Source organism: Lasioglossum baleicum, chromosome 4, assembly GCF_051020765.1.
Source record: "Lasioglossum baleicum chromosome 4, iyLasBale1, whole genome shotgun sequence".
Taxonomy (NCBI): domain Eukaryota; kingdom Metazoa; phylum Arthropoda; class Insecta; order Hymenoptera; family Halictidae; genus Lasioglossum; species Lasioglossum baleicum.
This window is the reverse complement of record NC_134932.1, coordinates 12319245-12340026: the sequence shown is the minus strand read 5'-3', so window position 1 is coordinate 12340026 and position 20782 is coordinate 12319245. Positions and strand designations below refer to the sequence as shown.

At 36.3% G+C, this 20782-nt stretch overlaps 7 non-coding genes across 7 annotated transcripts; 5 read left to right on the top strand and 2 right to left on the bottom strand.

Moving 5' to 3' along the window:
- The first annotated feature begins 1287 nt into the window (after nucleotides 1-1287).
- On the top strand, nucleotides 1288-1359 carry Trnap-agg (transfer RNA proline (anticodon AGG)). The gene has a single exon. It is a non-coding gene; the product is annotated as a tRNA-Pro (tRNA).
- Nucleotides 1360-1719: 360 nt separating this feature from the next.
- On the top strand, nucleotides 1720-1792 carry Trnaa-agc (transfer RNA alanine (anticodon AGC)). Its single transcript has one exon. It is a non-coding gene; the product is annotated as a tRNA-Ala (tRNA).
- Nucleotides 1793-2588: 796 nt separating this feature from the next.
- Trnat-agu (transfer RNA threonine (anticodon AGU)) lies at nucleotides 2589-2662 on the top strand. Its single transcript has one exon. It is a non-coding gene; the product is annotated as a tRNA-Thr (tRNA).
- Nucleotides 2663-4935: 2273 nt separating this feature from the next.
- Nucleotides 4936-5058, bottom strand: LOC143208493 (U5 spliceosomal RNA). The gene has a single exon (XR_013008918.1). It is a non-coding gene; the product is annotated as a U5 spliceosomal RNA (small nuclear RNA).
- Nucleotides 5059-12583: 7525 nt separating this feature from the next.
- Nucleotides 12584-12655, top strand: Trnac-gca (transfer RNA cysteine (anticodon GCA)). Its single transcript has one exon. It is a non-coding gene; the product is annotated as a tRNA-Cys (tRNA).
- A 125-nt stretch (nucleotides 12656-12780) lies between these two features.
- On the top strand, nucleotides 12781-12852 carry Trnac-gca (transfer RNA cysteine (anticodon GCA)). Its single transcript has one exon. It is a non-coding gene; the product is annotated as a tRNA-Cys (tRNA).
- Nucleotides 12853-20277: 7425 nt separating this feature from the next.
- On the bottom strand, nucleotides 20278-20351 carry Trnat-agu (transfer RNA threonine (anticodon AGU)). Its single transcript has one exon. It is a non-coding gene; the product is annotated as a tRNA-Thr (tRNA).
- Nucleotides 20352-20782: the final 431 nt, after the last annotated feature.

Sequence of the window (20782 nt, the reverse complement as noted above, 5' to 3'; positions counted from 1 at the left end):
GGCCGTGGTCGCCCTCGGAAGTCCTATTTTTTCGTTTACGAGACGTAATTTGCATTATTCGGAAGCATACAGCTACGCATGCAGCTATTTCATAAAGTGTGACAGCCACATGCTGCCGAATAATGCAAATTACGCCTCGTAAACGTAAAGATAGGACTTTTAAGGGCGATCGCGGCTTAGGGAACGCGCATAGTGGACCCGTTTTCGTCCGACTTGGCCGATGTTCGACGCATCTGTCTCTGTTTTCAGGCGTGCGAAAAAGAGACACAACGTCGGACGTCGGTCGAAACGGGTCCTCTGTGCGCGTTCCCTTAGATTGATCTTTCTACTACTGAAAAACCTCATCTTTGCATTATTGAGAAATGAGAAGGCGCATCCCGCACCCTTGCAATCCTGGAAACGAGTCTGTCCCCTAAATCTTTTTCTTTCTGCTATAAATGAATAAAATTCACAGTCTAATTGTACTATATGGAAAAGGGACATTGTCACAGAGGACGTTCTCCGGATGTCATGCTGTGTGAGATCACAGTTGTCACACATATGTCACGCAAGTAACGTGTTAATCCTGAAACATGCGCGCAGTAGAATCAGCCAGCATTGGTAAGACAGACTCGACGATATCACGCACACGTGACACCGGTTGATAATCACTGACTCAACAATGGTAGGCAGGAAAACTACCTTATCAACCTGAAACTTGGAAACCGATTGCACCGACCTGGGAGCACTCTTTCGGTGATCGACTGGCGTCACCAACGAGAGACTGCCAGCGCCTGTGCGGCACCGACCAGAAATCGATTACATGTGTCAAATTTTCAAATAAAACGCTTCATATAAATAATAAAGATACACGAAATATCTCGTGCACAGCATTGTATGACGAAATCGTGGTGACGAGATACCTCGTCCACAGCATCTTCTTCGACATCGTGGAAACGAAATATCTCGTTTAGCATTATCTTCTGATCATTCTTTTGCTTGTATAAACGTTCTGCAATCAATATTTCTCTGTATAAGGGTCCACTTAGAATTTCCTTCTGTTTCGAGTATAATTATATAGAGTTAGCATGTCCTCATCGTCACTCAACATTCTCGTAATGATGCAAAACTTGCTGTACCTTTCGTGAATAAAAGAAGGCGTTCACATCTCATACGCCACGCGTTTCTGACGCGACGCATCGTGGACAGAGGGCCTTAGCCGTTTAGCGAGTGCTTCATCCGGCTTTCTTTAATTATCGATCTGTTCTCCACAATCACCTTCAATTTGAAAGTATCATTCTTCAATACGGCTCGTTGGTCTAGGGGTATGATTCTCGCTTAGGGTGCGAGAGGTCCCGGGTTCAAATCCCGGACGAGCCCGATTTTTTTGCATTTTTTAAACGTAATTTTCGACCATTTTTAAAAATATTACCCTGAGACTACAACATTCGTGCTCGTCAAATAGAACTCCAATTTTATGGATCAAAACTTTTTAGTATCTAACAATAATAACACAAGTTAGTAATATTAACCATTTGAAAAATGTAAATAAAACGGGTTTTTATATGTACATATTAGTGGAATACTGAAACTTCTTTATCTTTAATGAAATTTTACGTGAATATACAACTTCTACAATATATTAACATAAACATATTAGAAATTGTCTGGTACAATTGCCGGTTTTTTTAAACAATTTATTTTTTTGAAATTGAGAAAATTGGAAGCTTGATAACAATTGGGGGCGTAGCTCAGATGGTAGAGCGCTCGCTTAGCATGCGAGAGGTACCGGGATCGATGCCCGGCGCCTCCAAATGTCCAAATGGTTGAAATTCTTTTTTTTTTATGAAATGTCGAAAATCATTCTGATTTTTTAAATAAATATGTGAATTGATTTACTTCGTAAAATCAAAATAGTGACACTGTGTTTCGTTGTAAATCCGTCTGCACGCGACCAAGGCTAGATAAAGTACCTACCGATGACGTCATACCGACCGTGGACGTCATAAACCAAGAAACCTTCCAAATGTCATGTAATTAAGTGATTTTAAGCCAGCCGAAAGAAGCACAGGTGATAGCTACGTGCTCTTAACCTTGTACACTGTTAGGGTACTTAGATTTATACTACAATGTAAAAATACTACATGTAAAAATAAGTCGAGAGAAAAGGAATAACAGTTTTTCGTTTGGCTACATTTTTGAGAAAATAAAGTTCAAAGTTCCGCCAGATTCGCGTGCTCTAGTATGTGCACAAAGTAGAATTGGTTGATCATGGTCAGACGCGTCAGACGATTCCTATATTCCTGTGCAATAGCACATGTATTCGCTGCATTTTGAAACTCGATTATCTCGAAAACGAAGCGTCAAACATAAAAATGTTATTCCTTGTTTTCGACTTATTTTTAAATGTAGTATCACCCCCTGCTCGGCTGTACCGCCCGTCCGGCCACACCCTGTATATATTTGGTTGACAAGAAAGTAATTTAGGTATTTTATGGTGAAATAAAAAACCGAATTTCTTTATTCCATCGATAAACTTGAACAGATGAATTTTCGTGTCAAAGTCTACATGTGACTAGTGTTGGAGCTGAAGGAACGCTGCATTCAGCGGCGCCGTGGCTTAGTTGGTTAAAGCGCCTGTCTAGTAAACAGGAGATCGAGGGTTCGAATCCCTCCGGAGCCTACCTCTGTAATTTCCTTAACAGGGTTTCATTTTTTTTAATTACTTTTTGTTTTTTTCAATGAACTTATGAATAAAGACTATATCTAAAAACATGTACATTGTCTTAACCTTTCGCACTTCGAGCTATTTTAACTCGAAAGTTAAACGTTTCTTTCGACCTAGAATAACTCCATTCTGTATGTTTTCATTTTATGGATATGATATTGATATAATGCATCGTGCAACACTCGAATGTTTAGTATTTAATTATATTGTGGTGATATAGTGGTGACTCTGAGTCACATTAATCCTTTTATTCTAAACAGTGTTTGCATAAATACGTTTTCTTTGCTTTTCCCATTTCAAGAAATTCGTGACGTTCTAACGCTTTCTAATGTTCATTTCAACTACTTAAAGCGGATTTTAAAATGTACTGAATCGTGGAACATGTTGGCCTCTACGAAAAGATAATACAGTCGAACCTCGGTGACTCTAATCTCAAAGGAAGAACTATAATCTTCGAGTTATAGAGGTTTCGACTTATCGAAGTCTTCGAGTAAGAGAGGTTTACCCTTCGAAAATTCGACTTACAGGGGGTTTGTACAAGAGTTAATAATTTGCTGATTGTAATAGTTTTAAAGAAAGAAAAGTTCAATTTTTGAATATGAGTTTTTGTTATATGCATATAGTGGATTATCTTACATATTACTATTGCATATTAATGAAATCTGTGATTTTACACTGCGTTAATGAATTAACAAGATTGTTGATCAATGATATTTTCAACGGTAACCAAAGCAGAGAATACATTTTCTTCAATATCATCGCATGAGTTATCGAGGTTTGACTGTACTTTGATGTCAAAAAGAATTTCAAAGTTTGTTTTTTAATTTAATTATGGGACCCAATGTTGCATTGGGTCTGCAAAAATTGTTCATATTGTAGGTTAGGTTAGGTCTGTAGACTCATCAACACTCCTCTCCCCACTGAATCCCCCGCAGATGGGAGACCGTTACGTAAAGAAGAGGAGCTAGAGTATGAGGACCTGTTTCATACACTCCAATTATAGTAGAGTAAATGCATTCCTACTTGCGGGAGTGGAGTCCACCTGGTGGAGGACGATCGAATTATATTGAAATAGTTATATAGCGACTTCATTCTATATATACAGTGACTCGAATTAATATTGGGACGCTCTAAAAATGACGATAACTGTTTTAATATTGTACTATACGATTTGAACATTTTTGGGAAGCTAGAGCAATTAATTTACTACAGGATGGGAAAAGAAATTTTTTCAAAAATTGCTATTGATCGGAATTGTAGAAAAAAATACTAAAAGTTGTATTTTACAACTTCTTTATGTGGGCCTATATTGAAAATTTTAAAAAACACGTTTTGTAGATCTGTGTCAATTATATGCACTGCGAAAGTTTCATCGAAATCGGTTGATGCGGGACAAAACGACAGGCACTGAAAGAATTGACTGATGTTAAGAATATTTAGATTTATTGCAGTTAGAGGCCGAGAGTCGTAAAAATCTGTAATTTTTACCATCATTACACAATTGTTACCATGAGTGAGCTACAAACGTAGCTCATTGCAACGTCGATCGTGTTTCATGAAATTTTCAGAATATGTTTAATTGATAAATACCTACGAAACATTTTAAAAAGTTGCAAAATACAACTTTTAGTATTTTATTCCTGACAAATTGCAATTTTTATCCAAAATTTTGGTCACGTTGTGTAACAAACCAATTGTTGTAACTTCCCAAAAAATTTCAAATCGTATGGTCCAATATTAAAAAAGTTGTCCGTCTTTTAAGTGTCCGAATGTCAGTGGAAAAGTCACTGTACAGTGTACAGTGAAACTATATAATTTGTCAACATGTAACGTTGTATTATGAAAGCTCAAGTGTACACATATAAATTTTCTACCTAAATAATATATCTATCTAATCTAAAATAAGATTATATTTTCTAGTTCCGTAGCTTTAACTTTTATCAATGATAGCTTTACATGAACTGCAGCACTGGAATCAAGTGTTATGACAAAATATTTACCTCTTTCTTAAGAAGAGAGAGGATCATCGTAAACCGAACATCGTTTTACAGGTAAAACGAAAGACTTTCTATACATTGCTTTAAATAAACATAAAATATTTAGTCAGGTAAAGAAAAAGCAGATGCTGTTTCACATATAAAGCAATACGTAGAAATATTATTAATAATAGAAAAGTACTATTTTTAAAACTACCTTCATTAAAAGAATTTTTATTTTAATTAAATCAATGACCCAACTTTCGTTGGGCACAACAAAAAATTATTTTACAGACTCATCAATTGTTCCCCTCCACGGAAATCTTTAGTAAAAGGCGAAAGATTTATGCGTGTTTTGAAGGGAAACCAGAGTGACGTTGTTAGCTTTATGCTGCCGAGATATAGGGTAGACCGTAATATTTTACTAGCGAGAACGTTCGTCACCTAGTGGTGGTTCAACGAACTTATTTTTGTTTTGCAGAAAGTAAAACGGTATATTTAATTGACTCAGTTCTTTACAAATGTTAATTTTTGATATGTATTAATATAATATATCTCGCTATTTCTATAAACAACGAATTCTAAAATTTACAAAATTATTTCTTTTCTTTTCTTACACACACACACACACACACACACATACGTGTATATTCAAAATTATATGCGAACACTGTTCCAATCCATACTACTCCATACAAATAGTTCTCCGTATTATTCGACTGATATATGAACAATATTAACAATTACCATGCCTGTATAGTGTCTTCTACATTTTACAATCATCGATTAACCTATGTATAAAATATATAAAACTATGTATATAATCAATTTTAAATCTATAATACTTACTGTTCGTAACATTATAAAAATAAAGAAACGAATTTAAAAAATTTTTTTAAAATAACGGTTGCCGTTATTGTTACCGACAATAGGTATCTCGTAAAACATGGAGTTAACTCTACGGCCAACAGATGGCGCTATCGACACCTTCCAGCCTTACGGGAGTTCGTGTCACTCGAATATTTCGGTGTTCTCTTACGCCCTCTAGGATATATTCTGGCTGAAGTGAGAAACAGGAGGCCACCGACGGCATTTCGTCGGTGCAGAAGACCACTGTTTCGTGTTACGTTCTCCGACGAACGCATTCGAGATAAACAGATATTTCAGACGATGTTATGGTGCTCGCTTTTTAGATTTAAAATATCAGCAGCAAAACGTCAAAAGTCTTTCTACGTAAGAAAGTACCAAAGCATAATTTTAGGAAAATTAACAATTCCTACTTCAAATTTTCTACGAGGTTGAATGGTTTCGAGAGATGCATACTTTGGTGTTGTGAGTTTTATTGAATTTTTCAAAAATGGGATCGTATGTTTTTCCTGCACCAATTGATGAAACTTCATATTCTATTAATATCGAAAAATCATTTTTAAGGAGATATTTTACTTTTAGTATTGTTACGGAATCATAACTCTCTCCATAATGTTTATAATTTTTAGATGATTCGTCATTGCATATTCGACAAACAATGTGGCTTCGACAGGATGGTTGTCCTGCATATTATGAAAGAATAACAAGAAATACATTAAGTCAAATAGTTCCAAATCGTTGGATAGGACGAAGTGGTCCCATTCATTTTCCGGCAAGATTACCTAATTTAACCACCCTCGACTTTTTCTTATGGGCTTACTTGAAAAATAAAGTATACGCTGAGGCTCCGACCACAATTGCTAATATGAAAGATCGTATCATCACCGAATGCAATAACATACCACCAGTTTTATTACATAATGTAAAACAATCATTACTTTCGCGATTCAGAAAATGTCGTGATGTAAACGGTCGCCACATTGAACCTTTCCTGTGAATAAAATCATTACAACATTATCAAGAGAGTTTTGATTCCGTAACAACACTAAAAATAAAATATCTCCATAACTAATGGTTTTTTGATATTAACAGGTTAATACCTTTTTGTAGAGAATATGAAACTTCATCGATTGGTGCAGGAAAAGTGCTGACGACCTTCATGTTTCTTCTACGCGTCCACCTACAAAAAAACTCACGACACCAAAGTACATATGTATCTCTCTCGAAACCGTTCAACCTTGTATAAACATTCTTCGCTACGAATAATAATAATGACGAAAATCGGGATAGTAATATCTGGTAAACCACCCTGAATGTATTCTACATATCGCTGCTCCGGAAGTACAATAATGACACAACTGCAAAAGTTGAAATTTTACAGAACAAGCAAAAGAAAAATAATTCCAATTTGTCTTAATAGAATGGCCTATAGATTCGGTTTAATTCTTCCATGAGAGTAGTTTATAGACATTGTGGGTTATTATTGCAACTTTTAAGTTATTTCAATTTATAAAATAATAAATACCAGCCTCACAGTAACCAGTATCAGGTAAATACGTCATTGTTCTTTACAAACATCCAGTAAATGCATTTTTGAGCCCGCCAACACAATAAAGTCAATTTCACTAAATTTTACAGTTGCGTCATTATACTTCCGGAGCAGCGATATGTACATACATATACATAGTTAGAGACGCGAAGATCCACAGAAGGCGTTCCGAAGTTGTGCAAGAATGGAGATTGAAAATCGCACAGAACTCGCCGGTTAGCGCGTTCTTTCTGGCGAACCGAACGGCGAACGACACTGCTTCACCGGTTTTCGTCCCGTTAAACGCTACCAATATCTCTCGGAATCGCTGTTGTCCGTCGATGTTTGAGATTAATGCTCCAGACCGACTGGTGTGTCGCCCGTTTACGAACGAACGCGTGAAACAACAAAAAACAAAAAAAGAAAGGAGGAAGAAGAGAACGAACGCGGCGAACAGTATGGACATCGGATCGGCGTGCGCTGCTGTCTTGCAACAGGCAGCAGACCGACCACGCATGCAGATGAACTTGCTGGGTACCTCGATACCCTAGCAGCAGGGGTTCCGCCGATTGAAAAAGGGACAGCCGATAACAGCGCGAAGGGTAGATGAAATGGGGGTTCGTTTACCCCTGGAAGAGTCACCCTGTCCTCATCGATCCTCATCCTCCGCCTTTTCCACGGGCGTCTCCTCCTCCACTCCTGGCTTTCTCCCTCTCCCCGGCCGTTTCTACTACATATCCCTGTAGCGCCTCATTCTATTTCTACGTTCAACGGTCGCCTATCTCTGTCCCGGCGTTGTTCTTTCCTTCTCTGGCAACTGGACCGGCGGGTTCCCTATCTTTCGTTCGCCGTCCCTGTTCCTCTTGCCCGGCTCTCTCCCGTCAGCATCGTGAAGAAATTCACTTTCGTGGAAAAAAAAGGGAGTCCGTGAAAAATCAATGCCGGCCGCGGATTGGTCGCGTAGCCGGTGGATCGCGGCAGCATTGGTGCTCGCGTTCTCGCGGGCGTGGCTTAAAGATGAGCTCTCGCTATGTCATCGCTTATATTGATCCCATACTCGGGCTCGGGCCAGCCGGTAGAGAACGGCCGTGGGCACACCGACGATGGTCCACATGCACGCCACGTTCCGCTGCGAGCTGCGAGAACTTGCGAGAGCTCGCGAGAGCTCGCGAGAACTGCGAGATTTGTGAGCTTTCGTGTCTGTACACGCGCAGACCGAGTATACACGTCTTCCAGACGCGTCCCATTTCCATTTCCACGCTTACCTGCTACCGGAACACACGCGTCAACTTACGCGCCGCGCCGCCGCGCCGCTTCGCTTGCGCCATTCGAAATCCTACCCGACAATCGTCGAAGTTGATACTATGGATGAGCTGCAGAATATAGACTTACGTAATAGCCGATACCATAAACGTTGTTGGTCCGCGCAGGGCATTTTGGGACCAGCTACTATCTACAGGTAGCAATTCCTAATCGTGTACTATAGTACTATGTGAAACTCTCGTTGCGTTAACCCGATTGATAGCAATGGCGGTATTCCAACTATATACATAAAATTATTATATTTTCAGACATTAATCCCTAGCTGTATTTTAACGAGTCACACTTCTGGTGAAGATTTTGAACAAAGCCTAATAAATATGAATGTTAAGCCTTTCTTTTTATCCGTTTGTAATCAACATTTAACCCTTTGCACTCCGAATTATTTTTCAATTTTGTTGCCAATAACTCCCTACTATTTTCAGTGTTCCGTGTTTCGGGACGCCCTGCATAACAGAAAGAATTTGTAATTACAAACAATACTGGATGTATTGTCATGCTGTATAAGTTATACAGCATAGATTCTATAGAAAAAGGTAAGAAATGATAAAATTGTCCTTAATCAAGTACAGTAATGAAGACATTCAGTTCAGACATTCCTTTATGAAACAATTTCGGAATATTACGTTATCGAGGAATTACATATTTAGGTGTAAAAATAAACCTCGGAGAATGCTTGCCTATGCTAACTGAATCTTTCATTCAGTCCTGTATTATCGAATCAACCGATTTCGAGGTCGATGGTCCCGAAGAATGCATGGGGAACGTCGTGATTCATTTATGTACTAGGAACTCTCTTCATAATGAACAGCATACATATATATTTGGGTTAATGATGCCAGCTGGTTCAAAGCCAGAACAGTTTTCGCGGTAGATACGCGATAAGAACATGTACTTCTGCATTTTATATGTATGAAAAGCAGCTTACCTTTTACTATGCACGTACATTATACATTTTAGAGATCAGGAATAAAGAATAAAAGATTTTAAAATGTGTTTTATGATTTGTGTGTGTGTGTGTGTGTGTGTGTGTGTGTGTGTGTGTGTGTGTGTGAGAATGACGTCATCACGCAAGCATACGGAGAACAGTGGAACTTTTTAAATTCATACCATTCGGTAAGAAATTGATATTCCCCGTTTCCAATTGCAGCTGTATTTAAATACATCGCACAATCAGGTTCGAAGCTTTAGAATTAGAAGATAGAGGAATGGGGCGGCAAAGTTGTGCGTGAGTTATATCGTGACTGTTTTGATGGATTAATTCGCGAACTGAACGGAAAGCTGCAAAGACAGACTTCGGTATTTCAGTTTGTTTCATTTTTCTAGTTGGATGTGAACTACTGTTAAACAAACGACTTGCTGGACCGCCTGCCGATATTTCGAACTCGACTATTATTTATTGACAATTAAACACTGGATATAACAAGGCTGTGCAACATGCCAAAAAGAACATTTTACTCGTTAACAAGATTTTTTAATGTCGGGCACATATGATTTTTTTAAACTGTGTATAAAATTATGCATGTATTCTAGATCTTTCCTTTGCATTAATTTGTGTTGACAATTTTAATTACTGTGTGGAAGAAGGAAACACGCAGAAGAAACTTATTTACCAATATAAATCATTTTTATACCTCGGTTTACAATTTGAAAGCAAATTTTGTACCTGAATTGCAACAAACTGGAGTAAAATGGAAATTTATTTTCTTTTTTGATATGTTTAGTGTTCAGTGTATTTAGTGTAACAGTATTCTTAAATTCTTCTAATGTGTATACTATTTGAAATTATTGTACAAACGCTCATTTCATTATTACATGTATAACTGCATTTTTGGCAACTAAAGAATTATACTCAATCTTTACCATCGTTCCATAAACAAATCTGATTCGTTGCGTCCCAAATATCTTTGTTGTTTTTAAAAATACGTGAATGTCTTAAGAACAAAGTTGAATGGTTCCATGGGACCCACACGATGCCATCAAAATATTTAAATGCTCACGATCATAGTTCCTTTCATTAGAAATACAGTGACTATAATTACTCAAGGTCATTCGACGTCACAGGCAGAGGAGACGTACAAGGTTTACTCGTACTTCATAAATATTGGAAATGATGGCCGTTTATAACGATACATTTTTATAAACGGGCTCTGAAGGAATGTTGAACTCTGACGAGTACATCCGAGGTGATATCCGCGAATGCTGTGATGATACGCTGATGCATACCTTCAACTGTTGTTGGACACCCCACAAAAATTATCTTTTTAAATGTTGTACGTTCCCTCTGACTGTGACTTTGAATGATCTTGAGTAATTATAATCACTGAAATTCTAATGAAAGGAATCATCATCGTAGGTGTTTAGAAAAGGGTGGTTCCGTTTAAAAAAATGATTGTGACCCTGAGGTCCCTAATAAACACAACATAAAAACAAATATATTTTTATTGCATTGTGGGAGAATCTCATTGAACGATTCAACTTTGTCCGTAAGCCATCTTTAAAAACAACAAATTTGACATCAGAAGTGCAAACGGTAGGTCTCACCTTGTAAGTGTTTTCCTAACTATAAAATATTGCTACGATTGACTTGTTCACCTGCTACAAGGGACACCTTATACAAGCTATCAGTCTCGTTCCTGTATTTTAACGTGATGGCGTTGCGAGCATCTTTTCAAGAGTTTTGTGCCTTTATAGGGTTCTACGTACGCATCGATTCTATGGCCATGTGTGCCTTAGTCACGGTGGCATATGGCGAAGTCAGGAAGCCACTAGGTGGTCCTCAGTATATTACACTACCTGTCGTCATTCGTGCCTTACGGGGGGGCTAAGCTCATGGCTATTTGTATGACAACAAAACCATCCTCTCCGACTGCCCCCTCACTTATCGATGACCAGCAATTGCTATGCATATACATAGTAGATAGTAACGACTACCTGCCGTTGTACATACTTGTCACTATACTTTTTATTGTTGCAGACTTTTACGTGTCAAGTACAAGTTTAAAAAGTAATAGGTGACAATCGTTTAACAATTTTTATTATCATGAGATGAAGCTAATACTAGAACTACCAACAGTTAAGACGAAGCTATTCCTAACAAAATCAGTCAAAATGACTGGTCTTTAACACTGAACCTACCGACCATCAAAAGTGACCGATGCGTATAGTATTATAAAAATAACAAGATTAAATTTATTTATATTTTGTGCGATTTTTACTATGATATATTACTGGAGTCAAAAAATATATTCAGTAAATTCCCACCTTTAGAATCTCAATAATTGTCAAATGAAAAATCTAAAATGGGTCATCTGAAATTTATTTGATTTATTACCATCTTACAAAAGGAGTATGGGGCCGAATATGTCTTTGAAAATATTATGTGGTGGTAATCTTCCAGCAGTAGACCTTCCTTTTACTTTTTCCCAACTGGTTTCGTCTGCGGCAATTTCATTTTCATGAAGGCACACAAGCACGGCTTCTTTTACGTAAATTCAACATATTTTCTAATTCACTTTCCGAGGACTCTTGAACATTTTCTTTGTCAATAATCTCATTATCACTGTTATCACTAGACTGCGGACTTTGATGCAAAATAAAAAATATTGGGATTGATTACAAGACACGAGAGCCAAATAAAAATTGTATTCTTCTTTTAATTATCCTATTAAACCTGAAAATAATACATTGACGTCCTTAAATATTTTTAACATGTCCACTGCTTTAAATTGTACGTACCCATTTTTGCCATAAATGCATAAAATCCGCAGTCTAATTACCACTATAAAGTTCAATTTCCTTTTCTTCTGATTCATTTTCTTCATTTTCAAATTTCTCAAAAATCATTCTGGAATTGTAATTCGCCATCCTCGATGTCAGAGCATTCTGATCCTCGATCCTCGATATCAGAGCAAAAATTTGTTCTTATTTAGGTTATAGATTATTTATTCATACAAATACCCTGACAAATACATTATTGTATATACAGGCAACTCATTTTGATGAGGTTAATAGTATTTATATTGCATTTAGTAAAATTTAACTTGTTACATTAAAATTTTTTGTCATTTTTGGGTTACGGGGAGGCGCAAGTTAGACACTTGCCACAGGCGCGTCATACCCTCGTTACGGCATTGCTGGCGACACTGTGTAGTATGACTGCTATCGACACCGCGAACAAAAAAAGGGGGTATAGCTCAGTGGTAGAGCATTCGACTGCAGATCGAGAGGTCCCCGGTTCAAACCCGGGTGCCCCCTTGAATATTTTTTTTCTTATTCTGCGAGAACAATTGAAGCTGAGGAGTGATGTAAAATGTTTATTATATTATTACATAAAATGAAACATTCAAATGTGAATGCTTTCTGCAGAGCTGATATCAACTGGGGGTATAGCTCAGTGGTAGAGCATTCGACTGCAGATCGAGAGGTCCCCGGTTCAAACCCGGGTGCCCCCTTCCTTATTTTTTCCTTTTTTCTTTGGTCGATTGAGCTATTTTATTTGTCTTTGTACTTAGTATATTTTGATTACGACTAGATTGCAGTCTGCAAACTTTTATACAATTATACTTTCGTATAATTTCAGTGTTTTGTGTAATTACTAATTTTGTTTAATTGTATTTTATTCGAAAAGTGAAATAAAAATTGATTATACTTTATTCAAATCTTCTTGCTACTGTGTTCAATTAATTTGCACAACTAATAAGTATACATAATTTGTACAATTGTAATGTATAATTGTTACATCATTATCGAATTTTTAACAATAATTATGTAATAGTGGTTCTCGTAATTCAGTTTACATGAACGAATAAAACGTTTAAAAAACGAGACATTGAACAAAACAGGAACTTTGATACAGATTTGATTAAAAAAATGGAAATGAATGTTGAAACTTCTCGTAGAAATGCGTTGGTGGTGATAATATAATAATCTAAGGCATGGGCTTTATGGGCTGCAGCCCCGTTCAGTCGAAGGGCCCCTTTCGTGGTAAAAAAAATAAAAACAATTTGAATTTAAAATTTAAGAAAAGATGAGTTATACAGAAATTTTTGGTATTCATGTGTTAGTTAGTTAATAGATGATGATAGGAAGACTAAATAAAGTTAGTTAATAGGAATTAATGTTGGTTAATTAAGTAGGCCCTCAAACTGTGTTAGCCCAGGGTCCCAAAATTAACGATCCGCCTCTGTTCTACCGTATCCAGTATAATAACGGTTATCGTACGAAAACAAGATTTACCGACACCATGAATGTCTTCATTTTCTCTATAAAGGAAATTCTAGAACTCAGAAGTCGCGCTGCTTTGGAATGCGACGAAGTATGTAGTAACCGAAGTGTTGCTAATGGCGTACCGCTGTAAGAAGGTTATGCGGTTGATCAATTCATGGGAATTCTAACCGCACTAGATGAATGTTTGGAGTGAAAACCACCTGCTCCGACAGTAAACGTTAAATCTGTAAGTTGGCCGAAGTATTCGACGAAATCCTTGGAACGGTTGCAGTGCTCTGAATGATCAGACCAATTGGCCGTTCGCCAAATGAAATGTATATCCGAGATAAGTCTTCCCATTTGACCCGTTTGTCGCATTCTCTCTCGCACGTCCCCTCGTATATTGCGGCGTGTGTTCGTCACGATTTTTCAGATCCGGAACGGGTCGACGGATCGCATTGTGAGTAAATATTCAATTATGCACTTTTAAAATGTTTGGTAATAAAAACTGGTGAAAATACATTTTTCATCTTATTACAGTCGTATAACTCGTATAACTCGAAAACCTCTGTAAGACGAAAATTTTGTTCATTCTCTTCAGCTGCATTTTAAAAATCTCTACATACATGTACAGTCAGTCACGTACCTAAGTATTCGTACGCCCTGTCAAACAGAATAACTTTTTTTTAAAATTACAATTTACAAGGTTGCATGCAAAAATAAAAAAAATTTATCAAAATCTAATAAAATCTCTGCAACAAGCATCAAATAATAAATAATTACTAATAATTCAAATAATATAGAAAAATCTTTCGTTAAAATTATTTCGTACTTGAATTTTAGTTTTCCATTATACGTTTTGAAAATTTACTTACTGTGTTTTCTCAACAATTTTCTATAGTTATTTCTTCCTAAACCCTACCATTTCAGTTTTTTCAGTTTCTGAGAGAGGCGCCACTAAAAATTGCTGTACCATTATTCAAAATATTGTTCAAAAATACCTAAATATTTATGTAGGTATTGTATGAGGTATTATACCAATTTCATATCCATAAAATTTTAAAAATCATAAGAAATGGAAATGTTTTAGGTCTGAAGAAATGTTTAATTTTCGAGTTAAAATAGCTCCGAGTACAAAGGGTTGAGTTTCTTCAGTGAACAATTCGATTTTTGAATATTAAAAATTCTGTATGTGTTACATAGGAGCCATACAAATTTTAAAAAGGCTTAGGTGAGGCATGGCACGAAAAAGGTTGGGAAACCCTGGACTGTATTAGACCATAGTGGCACGGATTATTCCCAAACAGCATCGCGTAATCAAATCGCAAGATTTTTACGATGGCCTGCATTAACCTTTGCAGGATCAAGCTACTTTACTGCAGACTTCGTAATGTATTAGGTATCGTTGCTGGCGATACAGGATTCTGCGTAAGTCAAATGACAGATGGGACCGCGCTAATCCGCCATTATCGTCGGCAATGATCGGACCCGTGTTGAGTACAATGCTTTCAATTCACCAGGCTTTTGTTGGGGATGCTCCCCGAAGCTAGTTCCGACGGTCATGATCATTCACGTGAATCACTGGAGATCGATCTCGTCGGCTATCTGATCCAACGACAGGTTGGAAAAGAAGCATTCATTCGTGTAATTTTATGATCAGGTGTTGTGAGTTGTTCGCTGGCTGTTTTGTCATTCTCGTTTCATATTTGTGCGAGAATTTGAAAGTAACCAAAATGGCGTTGAAGAAGTTGAATCAAGCATTAAAATATTGTATTTTGGTGAAAGCTATGTGCCGAATACTCCCTGCGTTTTTATTTATCAATTCAGTGGAGTGCTTTTTAACACTAAACCTACCATTACCACAGTGGATCGTTTCTATAAATAGGTACAATTAATTATAAAATTTTTATGTCATAAAATGAGTGAGAACTAGGTCTTTTCGTAACCTAATACTTGATCGAAATAGGCTGAAAAGGACTTATAGCTGATATCATTTGTTAGCCCCTTGCAATACGATTTATTTTACGTTCTCATTGACTAGAACTTTTTTGTACTTCATAATTTCGTACAAAAGGAGAAAATTTGTATCGGTTGTATGCTTATACATATGTTCTCCAATATAGCTGTGCATTAGCAAAACCAAAATAGAATTTTATTTCGATTTAAAGAAAATCAATAGCATACAAATTTATTAGACTCTGTTCAAAATATTCGTCATGAATTAAATAACTAATAGTCAAGTTCAAGTTCCTTCGGATAATGATTAATGTATCAGTCAGTTAACTTCGTACTTATCTCGAGTGTTAATGTCACGTGATGATTCTGAGGCGCCACTAAAAATTGCTTTAACATTATTTAAAATATTGTTTACATCATTAGATATGATGCTATCTAATCAATTACTAAACGTTTAACCCTTTGCACTCGGAGCTATTTTAATTGGAAAATTAAACATTTCCTAAACTTCAACCATTCATTAAAATTTAACCATCGAATTTTATTTTCGAATTGGGCACGAACTTATGCAATCATCTAATAGTGTGTACCAATTATAGATCTCATGATACAGTAAGAGTTATTTGTTGTCTGAAGAAAAAGAGTGAAAAAGAATGAATGATAAAGTAACTCGTCGCGTCGTTCCGAGTTAAAAGCTTAATTCGAACGAAAAATACAAAATGTCAGAAAGGAACGTGCTGTGTTTTTGCAAAGTTAGACTAGTGTCGAATGGCAAGTTTAAAAAATATTAAAACCGTCGTGCGACGTGAATTAAACGGGCGGCTTGAAGCGTTGATAATTTAATATTCTTCCATGCATTTATTTGTAAATTCGCGACCCCTACATGATTGGGAAACGTGGTACAACAAGGAAGACCAATGCAAACAGTGGTTTACCACGTGCGATAGGTTCAAAGAGCAGGATCCTTGCATCAACCACCAGCAAGGCGGTAACAAAGGGTCTTCGTCCCTGTGGGGTTTCTGCGTTTTGTCCTCGGAGGATTGTCAGTCTCACCCCACCCATTTATCCAGGGGCTGAACGTTTAAATTATTCATAAACAGTCTAGTGATTTGTAGAATATAACTTACTATTACGGGCAATAACGTTCTCACCGTGTTCGATTTTATCGTGACCGGTTGGCGAGTCAAAAGCTAGCTTTGTAATTTGTAACATCAAGACAAATTATTATACTACCTTTGGCAAAAATAAACGACTCGTGTGTGTGTCATCGTAACCATTAGACTGCGGATGTTTATGCAATTTTCAATTTTTATAGACAAATTTTAAGAAAGTGGCATGGAATAATAATCCTATTTTTTAATGGGAAAAGCCTTTGTAGATCCAAAACGAATAAAAATCTTACTAAATCCTGTCGAATTTTATATTCTAGCATTTTTTGTAAATTTTGTAATCATATTATCATAAACGATAAAAGCAATTGAAATGATAAAATTCATCGTGTATAACGAAAATAATAATGTCAAAATGAATATGTTCATTTCTTCATAATGTAAAGAATAAACAAATTGGACACTGACGTAGAGGCTTAATCATCTCCAAGCATTCAGAACTCTGTTTGGCAATCGCCATCTTCATTGTTACTAGAAGTACTTTTTTGTTCACGATTGAAATTGTTAGCATATTTTATTCAGTAATCTGCAGCAATGAAATAGCTACTTTGTAAGTAATAATGTAAAGAAACACTATAAGATTTCACTACAAATTACAGGAAAGTATCTAGCTCTCTAAAATACATATATTAAAGTTGAAATATTAAATAAAGATAAAATGAATTGGCTGAAAATATGAATAACAGGCCAGATGAATGTTTATATTATTGATAGTATGTTATCTCTGGAGTTCTTTGCATTAAAAATCCCTAACCAGAGAAGTGTCTACCAAGAAGCATTGATCGATTTGGTAATGCACCGCGGCGATGAGAAATTATGTTTTCATCAAAGAAATTCTCGTGTGCACAACGCTAATTTAATCTTCTCTCGTTTCCTTACGGTCTGCGCGAGTCTCTTTGTTCAGAGGGAATCCAAGATAGAAACCAATTCAGAATTCTGCTGACTAAAGGTAACGCGAAGGAGAAAAGTTTACTGGAGGCAAAAAGAAATGTGCAGTATAAAAGTTTGAAGACCATTGTTTCTGGATTGGTGAATCCCAATGTTGCACACATATCAATCGCTATCCAATATTACCATAATCGTACTAAATCAAATTGTACTCAATCATTTTATTCAAATAATGAAATTAATCAACTATACTTATATTTGTAGGTACATACATATACTTATACATACCGAATTACAAATATATTCGATCAGAAAACTCGATTTTTTGGTCACATGAAAATTTGATTAGGATTTATTTCGAAACGTGTATATGTATATTATATTTATATGTGTTTTGAGATCAGTCGATACGCCTCCCGGCTAACCCATTTTTCGTGAGGAGGAACGTATACGGGTATATATATGTGACATTCTATCAGTTAAGCCACCCCAAGTCGGCTGGTGATCTAATTTAATTGACACCCTAATAGCGAGCCTGCACGGCCGTTAGAGTTCCGGCACGGCTGCTCGAGTGCTCGAGGAGAAGGATGAAAATATAAGGGTGGTTAGCCAGAGACGCATGGGGTGAAGACAATTGAATTTCATGGGGGTTTGGCCGCTTAACCAGCTAATTGGTTTGTTCATGTTCCTGCAAGTACATAACTTGTCTCGATACCGGACCTACCGGATATTCGACCGTATCATTTTGATTGAAATGTTACAACGCAACATTTTCATTCTGCAATCTTCACGAACTTGTGGATATTATTCGAACGAAAATGTCGATTTGTACGCATATGTTCGGCGTTTTCTGTGTTAACATGTTGGTGAACTTGCAGAAAATGGCCCTCCCCTCAGATTCCAATGACCTTGAAATATGTTGTCAAGGTCGCCATTCTGAGCAACCCTGAGCAATTAATCCTTGTGTAGTAAACCAGAATATTCACTGGTGTTGGCCAACTGGGGAACCCAGGTATTATTCCGATATATGATATATCATAGTTTGAATGTATGTTCGGATTTATGCATTTTTATGATAAGAATGAGTAGATCGAATGCAAAACAGTTGAAACACTAAAAAATTTTCAGGTATTGTTGTATTATTTGCAATTCTAAAAAGTTTTCGAAAACAGAAATAAATGTACAGTAGGACCTCGATTAACCGGCTTGATCGGGAGACAAACAGCCCGGATAAATCAAGGCCCAATGTAAAATGTACATTATATTCCAAAATAAATTTTTTATTTTTGAAAATTTATTTCCCTTCATAATATTGGGTTGGCAAGCATTTTAAGGTGAAACAAAATCCAATTTGTTATTGAAGCAATGAACTTTAATCGATAAAATATTTTTCTAGTAGCTTCACAATCCCACGCTATCAACTGATTACATTATTGATTAAAGTTCATTGCTTGAATAAAAAAAATTCAGTTTTATTTTACCTTAAAATACCGAAATTACTTTCTTGCCAACCTAATATGGTCATATTTAAACGCATATGTGTTTATAATCGGAATCCGGTTAATCGTAATGCCTGTTACGATTAATAAAGACAAATTTTATTTTTCATTAAAATCCGCAGTTTAGTGGTAATATTTTCAAAAGAAGACAATACAGATTTTATAATAATTTGAACACTGTTCTTCCTGTGCTAAAATATTTTTGTAGAAAGCAGAATATGCAAATGTGTAGATGTTCTAGACTTGCTGAAAATTTTGTAAATTAAATGTAAATACAAATATAAATGTAATGATTGTATATGAATGGAATCTGCAAATTACACGGAATCTCGAAGCTCAGCGTATTTTCGCGTGGGGAGCGAATGAATTCCTCGTCGTCGTTCCGACCGGGCGAGCCACTAAGAAAAGAAAACTGTGCCCCTTTACGGCACTTTCATGAAGTGAATATTTAACTTTATGTCTTGCGGGTTAAAAATGCTGACCCGCTGGCAGAGGTTTCAAAAGTTGGCGAAGTACCGAGATAAAAGATAACGGCTGATAAAACTTGCTCAAAGTTCCGCGCCAGACTTCGCGGCACTCGCGTTAGGCCCGCTGAAAGTGTTCAAGTGTTCTGCTTCAACAATTAAAAAGTTTTCATTGCATTTTGATAAACCCTTGTCAAATTTTCAACCGCATTCACTTGATTTTGTATGACCGAACTCGTAAATAAATTAACGTGTTCGCGCATTAAATTTACATGTTTTTAAAACAAGTTTTTAGAAAGTGAAGTTAGATTATTATTTATCCTTTTGGAAATATCACGGGGCATATTTGCGATCAAATGTAATGTTGAATGTTGACAACCAGACAAAAATTGATTAATATCACTTCTGTAACACTAGTAACAATTGCACTACATATGATGATTTTACCTATTATGGTTATTATGTATACGCATAACTTTATGTCTGTTTCATAAAATATCATTTTCTATAAGAAGAAGAATGTTTCGAACTGTCTCCAGTAGATACCCTGGACGAATGCATTCAAGCACATTGTATCATCATTCACAAATATTAGAGTTTAAAACTCTATGGAAGCTTGTAGTAGATTTTTTATTATGAAAATAAGAATCGGGCGAAAAAAATAATCGAATTTACTTTCTCTTTGGAAAGCGGGCAGGCACTGGAGGGATTCGAACCCTCGATCTCCTGTTTACTAGACAGGCGCTTTAACCAACTAAGCCACAGCGCCGTTGAAATCGACTTCGATATTTCAGTATTTCTACATATTAATATTTACATACATACTTATCAAATAAATCGACTCTGCTACACATGGTAGTTTAAGAGAGTCTAACATTATGCTAGAATTGTTGATACAATCATCTTAAACGAAATATATCTGAATAAAAATATCAACTTTTTCTGTATTCAATTAAATCAATGCGCGATTATGTGTAGTATTTCTAAATTCTACAGTTAGGAGCAAAACTCATCACACACACTTTAAATCGGAATAACTTTTTTATGAATGGACCAAACAACTTGAATTTCTCTGTGAGGCTAGAAGAATTAGTTTAGTAAATGACGTCTAAAAAATATTTTGAAAAAATGCATTTAGTCGGAATTGGGAAAAACAGTAGTAAAAATTGATTTTTACGACTTTTTTAGCTGGGCCAATAT